Below are 12,097 nucleotides of genomic sequence, written 5' to 3' on the forward strand. Positions count from 1 at the left end.
CCCTGCTCTAGTTTGTTTGACTATCAAGAAGCATTTTGCAGGGATTGAGGTATTCAGCTGAGGTATGAGAAAAATAAAGATTAGTATGAAAACAAACACATGCTGCAACAAAACCTCCCGTGCTCGCACAGCAATTAAATTTCCAGGGACTTTCAGTACAACCCGCTTATCTGCGACCCGCACAAAATCACTATCTTGAGACTCTAACATGTTCTCACTGCCTCAGTTCTAGTCTAAAGAATGGATTTAAGAGGCAGAGGTTAGTATGAACAAAATAGAGAATTATTTCACAAACATAAATTTATGAACAAAAGAAAGATGTTAAACTGTTCCTTAAAGGTTATGCTCAAAATTTATTGGGAGCAAATTAGATTAGTATTTTTTTTTTGTTGTTGTTGTTTTTGCTACAGTTATTTTGGCTGCAGAAGCTCTGAGGTGTTTGAGCTCCAGCAAGAACTCCGACTGTGTGAGGTGTTTGGGGATTGGAGCAAGGCCAGTTCCCTAAAGTCACCCCCTAACCACTGCCAGCTCTCAGGCATCTTCCCTCCAAATTCTTCTTAGTTTGGGGTAGGGATTAGTTATGGCTGACACTGGAAGTAGGACTAGGGTCCAGGTTTGAGACCTAAATAGTGTGGATGCTAGGATAAGGGCTTCATTTATTCTCAGTTCTTGGAACTCCTTAGTTAAGCAACTGAGTTTTCAGTTGCTGTTGCCCATTGTCTGTCCTACTGGTTATGGGTCTTGCTTCCTACATGATTTGGGCTCTGTGCTACACCCCACCAGAGTCCAGTAGCCCATCTTGCTTTCTAAGTCTATGGTGAGCAAATTCTAACTGCTCCAGGAGTGTTCAGTGTTGATAATGCCTCTGCCCTTTCACTTGTCCCTAAGGAAGTCGACACCCAGGCAGGCGCCTTCTGCAGATGTGTCTTCCATCTCCCACAGGAATAAGCTGTTCTGTGTCGTCTCCTGACACACTTTCAGGATTTCCCAACTTGGCAGCTACCATGATGTAAGTGCTGCCTAGATTTCTCTAAGAAGGGGCCTTTGGGTTAAGGGTGGGTAGGACTCCTGCCCACCCCTGTGCCATGCCTTCTGGAATTCTTTCCTTCTGAGGTGGCTGCAGCCTCAGCACCCTTCCTGGCATCATGCCCCTGAATTGCTCTGGCAGAAGGCCTGTTCTATGCTCTCCTCCCAGGAGCCACACCATGGTGGCTCTCTCCTGGGATCTCAGCCTGCCACTCCCTCTCCAAACCTTCAAAACAGCCCCTGTTTGCTTTATTCTTGTTGAACCCCACACCCTCTCTCACTTTTCAGTTCCTTTTTCTGCTCAGCCATCACTCTATCTAGACAGAGTTTGGTGACAAATGTTCTATTTTATGGCAAGTGTTAAAAGTGGATTTTTAATCAGGTCAAGGCCATTTCCTGTCCACGTTTTATTGCATAGGGACTCCTGTGGATAAGGCCTAATACTTTCATAAGGGCTGTGTCTAAGGGCAGCTGACCAGCATGAAAATCAAGTGATAATTCCTGTGTTTATTTTACACAGTCCAGCTATCTTAAAACACACATTTGCTAGTAGGCTCTTTCCATTTGAAAAAATGCTCCCTAGTTTGAGAACAGGGATGATCCTCCTGAGTACCATGGCCCAGCAGCTCTGGCAGGGGTGGGGGTGGGGCAGAGCTGTATATGACTTCAACCCCAGACATTTGTCAGTTATACCCACCTCAGTTTCAGCTGCACCCACTTGGCTTTTGTGAATTTCTGCACTAAGGATGGCTGTGCCTTTTTAGGCCCTCTTCATTGGTGGACTCTCAGTGTGTCATCCAGATTGAGCATTCAACCTCATTACTGAGGTGTGGCTCTGGGCATGCAGAGAAGAAAAAGAGAAGTGTGTGTATCCATCAGGGCAAGAAGCCGAGCTCATCGGGATAGGTCTTGTGCAGGTCGGTCATCATCAGTAGGTGCATCACTCAACGTGACTTCTCATAGGAATGTACAGAGTGGGATGAAGTGAGGTAGGGCATCCTAGACATCCCTTAGTGTTACACACTAGCATTGCAGCACAGCACTAAGGTCACTCTGTTATGCTGTTATGATAGCGGAAGAATAGAGTACTGATAATTTATCTAGAATATAATTTTTCTCTCTTTAATCTATTGATTTATAATGGTGATATGAAGGCATCGATACCTGCAGCCTACCTGCCTCCTCCTCACCTGTGGAAGGATGAAGGATGAATGTGAACATTTGCTATCTATTCACATGGATAGGAGAGGAAGCCCATGCCCACAAACCCTTGTGAAAACATCATCAATGGGTTTTATGGGAACAGAGTCCTTATGGTTTCAAACTGTTTCCAAAGGCTGTGTCTCTCAATACCATGACCTGGACTTAATTCCAACTTGTAGGGGATTACTTGTAGGGGATGCCTTCAGGTCACAGCAACACCCTTCCATCTTAGACTTCACAGTTTTAGGAAGATCTCTGAGAATTTCCTCTTTGTTAAAATGGAGCCAAGAAGGGGCTGTGAGGATCATGGAGAGCAGCCTATGCACTCCTATGGCAAGGTAAGCTATGCCTTCCCATTTTTGTTACATCTGGGAACTCAGGGGGGGTCACTTGTAAACTTTGTATTGAATTCAACAGGTGCCAAGGTTGTGCCCAGCATCTAGGCAGCATAAGGTGTTCAGAGTGGAACAACTCATTTTGTTTGATTCCCTCACTCCTCAGCATCTCTGAAAGCTGCCTTGTAGGGCAGGATGATTTTCATTGCTTTTGAACCTTACCTAATCTGAGACCAAGGCAGGACTATAACAAGCAGGAGCACAATTCAAGAAGTTTATTAACACCACACTCCTCAGTGGCACAATTAGTATGACTCTTTTGGTCTCTGCCACAGGGGACTGTCTCGCCAGAGCATGGACTATGACGTGGCAGTGAGTGTCAGCAGCTTGCAATCTCCTTTAGCCTTAGGCCACACCCCTTGCTTTGAATTCTCCCTCCCTTTTCAATAATACTTCTTCGCTTTCTAGCTCTGTTGAAACTGCACACACAAGAGATAGGAGAAAGAAACACAGACTTGCTCATCATCCCTTCTGTCACAGATAGCCAGGGTTGAGGCTGTTCTGTTTTCTAGTTTTTGAATATATTTAAGGTCATATTTTCTCAGCGCTAATATTTCACAGATTACAAGGTACGGCAATGCCATCCTTGTGCTTTCTAGAATGCAAAGAAGAAAACAACACACGCATACTTTGATCTCACTTTTAGTCTCTCAGACACACCGTAGTTTACAAACAAGGAGACACCGTTAGAATCACAGACACACAGGGCTAAGCCCCTGTCTTCCAAACCTCTTCAACTCTCCCACAGGAATATGAACCAGAATGGTGTACTGTCTAGCCTTTTCCATTTCCAGGTCCCTCTGGGAATCTTCAGGTGATACTCTCTGGCTCTGAGGACCAATCACATTTGATCATGGAAGTCATACAGAAACCATACACTGGACCAGCAAGATGGCTCAGCAGGTAAAAGGCTTGCCTCACCTGATGGCTGGATCTTTTGAAAGGAAAGAGACACCTAAAAGCTGATGTCTGCCTTCCACACACTGTGTATGCACTATGGCCCAGACATACCTGCACTTAGACACACTAGGTAGTAACAACGAAGTTTAAAGGAGAGAAACTAACTAGAGAACAACATTTATGAGGTGCTCATCATCAACCTGGTGATTTTAATTGAAGGATACAATGTAGTATTTTATTTTATTTTATTTTCGCAATAGGGCTTTGTCCCTCTTCTTTTGCTCAGTCAGCTGGTGGAGTCCACCATGATTTTGGCTGGAATGGCTTTTTTTATGTTTTGGTTTTTTTTCTAGAAAGCTCTTCCTTACTCTTCCTTCAAGCTGAGGTGAGGTTACCTCTTAGGTCCCTCCCACAAATATCACTTTCGAGCAGCAAATTTCACTACATTTGAGAAATGGGTGTGTTTCTTTATAGTTGAATCATTTTCCTAGGCACTTGGACCTGGCTGCCTTCTCCTGGCCTAGTATGGCGTCCAGTCTCAGGTTTTGTCTACCTGCTCCCCTGAGCTCCAAAGGAAATTCTAAGCTTATGCAACACAACATTTCTGGCATTGAGCTTCCAGAAGCCTGAAAACCCAAAGAAACAGATGAGTCCCCTGACGCAAAGCAGCCCAGAATACAGAAGGAGGCAATATTTTCAGGAGATCAGGGAAGGGAAGCTCTCTGTTTCCCTCAAAGTAGGAAGGAACGGACACCTTCAGAGTCTGCTCACCTATCACCAAACCTGGACTCTGCTATGTCCCTGTTGTGTAGTCCCAGTAGTCCCTGTTGGTGTAGTCACATGTTGGAGCCACAGAATTCCCCCACATATACACCTTCAAACTCTTTGTTGTTGTTGTTGTTGTTGTTGTTGTTGCCAGTGGCTGTGTACAAGGACTGTAGAGAACTCCAGGATGAGGAGACTATTAGGGCAGGGCTGGATCACTGGTCCACAGTACCACCAGCTCCTGCCCCACAGATCCACTAATGCCCTAGACAATCACAATCAGAAAAACAGGGCTATGTTGACCCATTTCAAGTGTGGGACTCACTATTATGGATCTGCCTCTGTTATCTCTGGATATAGAATCTACCATGATCTGTTTAGCCATTAATAACTACAACAAAATAAATATATCTGTACACTTCCAGTGACCATTAGGGGATATTTTTATACCTTGAGCCTTGGAACAACAGGGATGTCTTAAGGGTTTCACACTCTAGTTCTTCTCATAAGAAACATTCTTTTGCTTTTAGGAAACTGGTGTCCCACCAGACAATCCAGATCTAATTCAGTTGTGTATAAGTGAACAGTCATTTTACTATATATCACTAAGGCAGAAAAAAATCTATAATTGCTTGCAAGAGCTGGCAAGATAGCTCAATGTATAAAGGTGTCTGCCGCAAAGCCTGGTAACTCACTTTCAGTCTCTAGAGTGCACAGGGTAGGGGAAGAGAATGGACTTTCACATGCCCTCTGACCTCCACAAGCCAACACACCCAAATACATACATACATACATAAATAAATAAATAAATAAATAAATAAATATTCTAAAACAGTTACTTGCAGCAAATTAATTTGAACCCTTCTTTTCTGGTCTCATACTCATAAAATGTTTATATTTATTTTATAACCTTGTATATAGCTTTTTGTAACTTGATACTTTCTTTATACTTTCTAATTGATACACAGAAAATTTTTACATATTAGGAATACTGTGCTGTTATTTTTTGTTCATCCTAACAATATTGTTACAGTGCAAAAACATTTTGCCCCCCAGGTTAAGCTCTCTTTAACTTTATTTGCATGTTTTAATATATAAAAGGATGCAATTGAAGATCAAGATATACATTTATCTTTTACATGGGCAGATGTTTATTGATTACCTCATGACTAGTGTGTACTATTGTTTGTAAGGCTCTTGATACTACTCCCAATAGGTATTTCAGAATTATTTTCCCTTAGTTATTGAACAGCTCTCTTGACATGTTTATCTACATCTAGTTTGGTATGGCCTGTGCTTTTAAAGTATACATATGAAATATATGTACTTGTATGTATGTATATGTATGTATGGTGTGCATGTGTCTGAGTGTATGTATATGTGTCTATATATATGTATGTATATATATATATGTGTGTGTGTGTGTATATGTGTGTGTCTGTGTATGTATTTATCTGTGTATATCTGTATGGGTATATATGTATAATCACACACATGTATGACATACAATGTTTTTTTTTTCTGGATATTTAATACAGTTTGTTAACATTGTGATATTTTTCCTATTTCATTTAGTACATAATTAGTTTCCATAGTATGCAGTTATCACACACTAACTTTTCATTTCCATCTCTCTCTCCTTCCTTAGTATGCATCTGTCAGTCTCTAGGTTTTTTTTTTAACTGATTATCTTCTTGGTAAAAGAACAATGTTGAATCCAGTCTTTCAGAATTGCACCCTATTTCATCAGGCAGGTGTTTGCCATAGTCCCCTTTGTTGAAAAATCAAATTTGATTTCTCTTCTTTGCTCCGTGCACACCTTTCTGACCTATGTCCCCTGCAGGATCTCTCCATGAAGGACTCCTGGTTCTTTATAAAGTGCATAAAACACTTTCAAGATGACCTCAGGAGGAAAGTTGAAAATTCATTTACCTGCTAGGAGCCCAGGAGAGGGAGATTTTATTTTCTCTCTACTGGTGTTCATATCTGTAAGCCTGGGGCTTACCTGAGAGGCTGTATGTAGTAACCCTGTGATTAAACAGTGTTGCGCTTTGAAAGGGACCATCCCCTCAGCCTCCTGCCTTGGTCCCAGATGATAGATCTCCTTTGGGTCTTCCTGGGTGGAAGACGTCGGTCTCTAGGTAGGTGAGGATCTCTGCAAGTATCTTGTCCCAGACACTTTGCTTTCCCTGCCCCCCTTGCCCCCCCACCCCCCGCTCCCACTCTAGGTCCTGTCCATCATGAAATGAGCAGGTCTTGTCTCTTATTCACCCTTACTGCTGCAATGTCCTGCCCATGCCCACAGGGTAGAGCAAGCTGGTATAAAATCATGAGCCCAAGTAGGTCCTTCTTTCCTGTGGGTCTGATTGGCCACCACTGCTTCTGACTTTGAACACTTGCTCAACAGTCGTTTTAGAAGGTTGTGGAACCTTTCAAAGGTGGGTCTAGCAGTAGGGACAGGTCACTGGAGGGCCAGTTTCAGGGTCATGGCTTGCTTCCAGGGGTCTTTCCTTCTTGCTGAGTTGTGAGAAGGAAGCAACTTCCACATGCTATTGTCTTTATGGAGGACCTGGCCGGGGTGTGATGAATCCCTTCAGGCCCTCCTTTCCTGAAGGGGTTGCTTGTCAGACACATGGTCACAATGACAAGAAAACTGACTGCTACAACTAGAGCTGATTAAGGGATTTTGGTCATGATAACAAAAATGGCTATTGATTGGTGAGTTTGAACTGCCAATTAGAAAGTACAATAAGGTGTCACTACAACAACAGAAAAAATTCTGTGTGGCAAGAAAGGTAGGACCATGACCGGCCCAACCTGGGATTTATCTCATGGCGGGGGTGGGGAGGCACCAAGACCTGAAACTATTATTGATGCTACTATGTGCTTACAGACAGGAGCCCAGATAGCTGTCCTCTGAGAGCCTCTACCAGCAGCTGACTGAGACACATGCAGATACCTCTAACCATTGGACTGAAGTTGGGACCCCTATGGTTGAAATTGGGAAAGATTGAAAAAACTGAAGGGGAGGGCAACCCCACAGGAAGACCAGCAGTCTCAACTAACCAAGACCCCAGGGAGCTCCCAGAGACAGAGCCATCAACCAGACGGCATACATGAGCTGGTCCGAGGCCCCTGGCACATATATAGCAGAGGACTTCCTGGTCTGGCCTCAGTGGGAGAAGATTCTACTAATACTAGAGAGACTCGATGCCCCAAGGAAGGGGGAAGACTGGGGAAGGATGGGGAAGCACCCTTTTGGAAGCAAGGGGGAGGAGGAATGGGATGAGGAACTGTGGGAAGAGGTATGGGGGTGGGGCGACAGCTGGAATGTAAATAAATAAAACCATTAAAAAAAAGAAAGCAAGGTGGATAGAACCTTGGAAAGGTTAACTGAAGAAATGTAAATGGTCAAAATAAAGTTTATAGTTCTTCAAACTTTGAAGTTCTGTGGCTCAGAAAGTGGCTGCTCTCAATAGGTAGCTCAAGTAGCCAGATCACTCAACAGTAAAACTTTTCCCTCTTCTAGTGCTGCCATGGGCCAGAGACTGAGCACTGACTTTTCCCAGGCACGAGTACTCCTCTGATACACATGTCCCCAGGAGCAGTGTGGTCTGAGCCAACTTAACACTCAGTTAGGTCCAATCTGCTACCCTTGAAATGTGATAGTACTCTGTTTAAAGACAACCACCTCCATCCCCCCACCCCCCACCCAGGTTAAATCCATCACCGCACAGGTGTTAAGAACCACCTTATCCCCTTCCTGCACTCATCCTACTGGAGAAGTGGCTGTTCCTTTACTTGCCACTGCCAGCACCCTTTGTTTGAGCTGGTATCATTATCCGAGCAAACTAATTTGAGCAATCTGGATATATACTGTTGGAAAAGGGAGCCTCAGGAGCAGCTTCAGGTGGCTGCTCCAGTAAACACTTGATTGTTTGGTCCCCCAAAATAAGGTATACCGAAATGAGGTTACAACCAGTCTAGACATGCAGTGCATGCTGGGAGTTGATGTTTGTTGGGTGTTTTATAAAGAAAATTACCAGGGCTCAGGGGCGGATTTTTATCCCAGTATACTGTTTCTAATGTCTTGCCTTTCCTTCAGAGGCCACTTATAAACTCAATTGTATAATCCAGTGATTCCCCCAGAGGTAGGCACCAGCCTTTATGACTCTGTCCAAGTCAGGGACCAGATCTTATGGGCAGTAAATAGATGTTAGACACTGGCTTCCTGGAAGGAGGTGGAAAAAAGCTGCTTTGAGTGTAAAATGTGACCATGAACAATAGGCATTGCCCAGGAAGAAAAGAAGCTACTAAGCAGTTGAGATTACCTTAGCAGTGTGAGCCATACAGCTCAGAGAGTGTCTGGGGGTAGGAGCGTGTAGTCTGGGAGAAGGTATCAACTACTTCTGGGTACACTTCTGCACAAACAAGGCTCAATCTCCAGTTTTGTTTGTTTGGTTTTTCATTTTCTTTTCTTTTTGTTTGGGAGCTCTTTAACCCCCTGCCAAGGCTTGAGGGGGGCAGGGCATGCCCACAGTCCCTGGGCTTTATCTGCACTCCTGTTCCAAACATTGTAATACCCTACCACAAATCAGCTCCCAAAGAAGTGTACATAGAGTTGAAGATGCCAAGTCTAAAAGGATCCATTACTTGTGTGGACATAAAGAAAGGTTTGGTGTGATCTGCAGGAAAGGTGAGGGGTGAAGACTCTGGAGGTTAGTGTAAATATTTGCCTGCCTTAAAAAAATGGATACAGCTAAAAGCCAGGGGGGTGGAGACTGTCGGGGGCTAAGTAGCAACATGCACACTGCTCCACATCAAATGGGGTTTTCTGAAAATAAACTTGACAGTGGTTGGTGGATATCCACCCCAGAGCTGGAGAGGAGTGGGCCAAGCAGAAGGCTGTGAAAGATGCTGCTACTGGCCTTTCCTAGTGTGGAGTGCAGTGTCTTTGGAATTATGCAGTCTCTGTAGTTTATAATGGAAAGATTTAGAATAGAAATATAATTGAAGTGCAATTGAATTGTACTCTAGCTACTTCAATCCAAATGAGCACCTTAAACTAATTGTTTTTAAATGGTAAGTGCTCTACATGCTCCGTACAGGGAATCATGGAAGAGCAGGAAAATGAGTTCCTGAACCAGAAATTCCTGAGGGTTGGCACAGCCATAAATAGTGATAGTTCAAAAGTGACAGAGGCAGCCTTCGACCACTTCTGATCTCTAAAGGCTTGTGGTATCTCCCTTGCCTTGTGTTCTGTGTTGTGAGAAAGAGGAAGGGGGAGGAAGAAGGCCAGGTGTTGAAAAATGTTTATTTCTAGGTGGAACTTAGAAAATAATAGGCCAGAAGAAAAGCCAGTGAGGTGGATGCTTGTGCCCTCATGTCTCCACATCAAAGACTGCAAGGCACATGAGCTCTTGGCGTCAGAGGATACACTAAAATGACTAGGCCACTTCCAATCTACTGCAGAATGTGTTCCTGTGAGTGTGACCCTCAGGTGTTGGTTCAGGCCTTCTGCTTTCTTTGTGCCAGTGCTTCTCTCTTTAGCTGCCCTTGAGTATGACATACTAGCTGTTGCCTCAGGAGCTTCTTGCTTCCCTGCTCTGTAGGGGCACACTAGGAATAGAGATGTGTGCCCTGCTGCTGCTGTCTTTAATCTGGGTTCTGCAGATCTAATTTCAGATTAACAGGTTTCAATGGCAAATATGTTTCCCACTGATCAGGCTCCAAAAGCCCCACTACTTTTAAAAATTGGGTGTATATACATACCAGGGATTTTTTTCCCCAATACATCAGCCAGTCACATTTGAGTTTGTAAACTTTTGTGCATATTTTGTTCTTTGAACCTCGAACAATACCAGTGGTAGGCAGCAGGTGTATGCTGGAGTTTTACTGTAGAGACTGGGTGTGGAAATGGGAAGTCATTGCTATGAGTTGACTCTTCTCATGTTCAAATTAAAACTTTGTCTATGTATCTGACTGATTTTCAATTTTGCTTTTGTTTTAATTAGATTCTCCTCCTAGAGCTGCATTGAAGTGCCAAAGCATTAATGGGGCATTGGTATGGCTTAAGCATGAAATGCATGACACAGCTTGGTGGCACTGTTGTGGAATATGGTGAAAGCTGTTGACAGGGCTTGATAGGGGTAGTAGCTCACCAGCCTTCAAAGATTATATCTGCCCCTTGTTGTTTTGTGTTCTGTTCACCATAAGCTGTTTTTTTCTATAGGTTTCACCATGGTGAAGTTCTGTTTCCCCCAGCCCAGAATTAGTGGAGCTGAGCAATAGGAACTAAACTCACAGAAATCTGAGTAAATAGATCTTCCCTGTGGTGGTTGGTATGAGAATCCTCTCCATAGCTACATATATTTGAATGCTTAGGAACTGTTTGGGAAGGATTAGAAGGTATGGCTTTGTTCAAATGCCTGTATTACTGGGAGTTGTCTTTGAGGTTTCAAATGTATTCCCATTATCTCCCCATTTTTTCTCTACTTTCTACTCTTAGGTTAGGATGTAAACTCTCAGCTCCTACTCCAGTGTCATGTCTGTCTGCCTGCTGCCAAGCCCCCCACTCCCCAAAAGAGTCATGGATCCAACCTCTGAAACTGTAAGCCACTAGTAAACAGTTTCTTCTATAGTTTGACTTGGCCATAGTATCTTACCTCAGGGATAGAAAATGTAATCCAGAAATTGCTTTCCACCTGTTCTTCAGATGTTTTGGTCTCAGAGTCACAAAGGTAACAACTACAGCAAGCTGATTGTTGCTTGACTTCATGATGGTTTCACTTTGTTAACTATTGGAACTCAGTATACATAGGGCTACACTTACTCTTTATGATCTAATAATTAATCTAGTAACTTATACTCTCTACATTTCACCTAGTTGTCATTTTATGTCACATGCTGTGAAATTGAGTCCCTTCTAAGTTACAAGGAAAGAGAATGAGTTTGCAGAGCTTCATGGTTGTAATTTTACAACCTCACAGAATTCTAATAATTTCATGATTAGATTTTTTAAAAATTGTACACTTTTCTGATTTTTGTTTTGGAGAAGGGTTCAGGAATGCTAAGTGCTATGACATTAATTTTAACTGTAATAAGTATGCTATGATCTGAAAACTTTACTCACAAACTTGTATGTACTCATGGACTCATGGGAGCCCACTACCCCAGAGGTTTTAATTTCAAACTTTTGTATGTGTTTGAATACTATTTTTATGTTTCTGTATTTGTTGTATTTTAACTTGCTTTTCTGTTACTCTAGGAGTATATGTGTTCCTGAGTGGACCTCTTAAAAAAAGTGAAACACTTTTTACATGAGTTCTCAGAGATTTTCATAATCATACTCTGTAATTTTGGTAGCTTGGGATCAACCTGAGGAAGACAAGGAGCAGATAGTGTGCAACCTTAGAGATGTTCAGCCTGGTTCTTGAAACAGTTCCCATTGAAGGTGGACATGAGCTAGACAAAAACCTGGACTTGTACGTGGCCTTGCTCTCAACCTCAAGAAGTCACAGTAAACCAAGACCTAACACTCAGGTCTTCTGCCTCAAGTCAGTATCCTGGTAATTCTGAAGATGGGAGAAGACCTAGACATTGTAGAATCATGTCCAAGTTTCTCTCTTGATATCTCCCTAATATCAAATGTATATCCCCCATCTAGGAGCAGTCTCAGTCAGTGTTCAATTGCTGTGAAGAGACACCATGACCACAGCAACCCTTATTAAAAAAAAATGGCTGGCTTACAGTTCAGAGGTCCATTATCGTTAAGGCTGAAATATGATGATACACAGGCAGACATTGTG

The 12,097-nt window shown here is 43.0% G+C and overlaps 1 long non-coding RNA gene across 1 annotated transcript; it reads left to right on the top strand.

Annotated features, from left to right (window-relative positions):
* Positions 1-910: 910 nt before the first annotated feature.
* On the top strand, positions 911-10,900 carry LOC116080519. The gene is made up of 4 exons (XR_004114464.1): positions 911-1,009; positions 2,462-2,567; positions 3,419-3,527; positions 10,798-10,900. It is a non-coding gene; the product is annotated as an uncharacterized LOC116080519 (long non-coding RNA).
* The last annotated feature ends 1,197 nt before the right edge of the window (positions 10,901-12,097 follow it).

This window comes from Mastomys coucha, unplaced genomic scaffold (assembly GCF_008632895.1).
Source record: "Mastomys coucha isolate ucsf_1 unplaced genomic scaffold, UCSF_Mcou_1 pScaffold6, whole genome shotgun sequence".
Taxonomy (NCBI): Eukaryota; Metazoa; Chordata; class Mammalia; order Rodentia; family Muridae; genus Mastomys; species Mastomys coucha.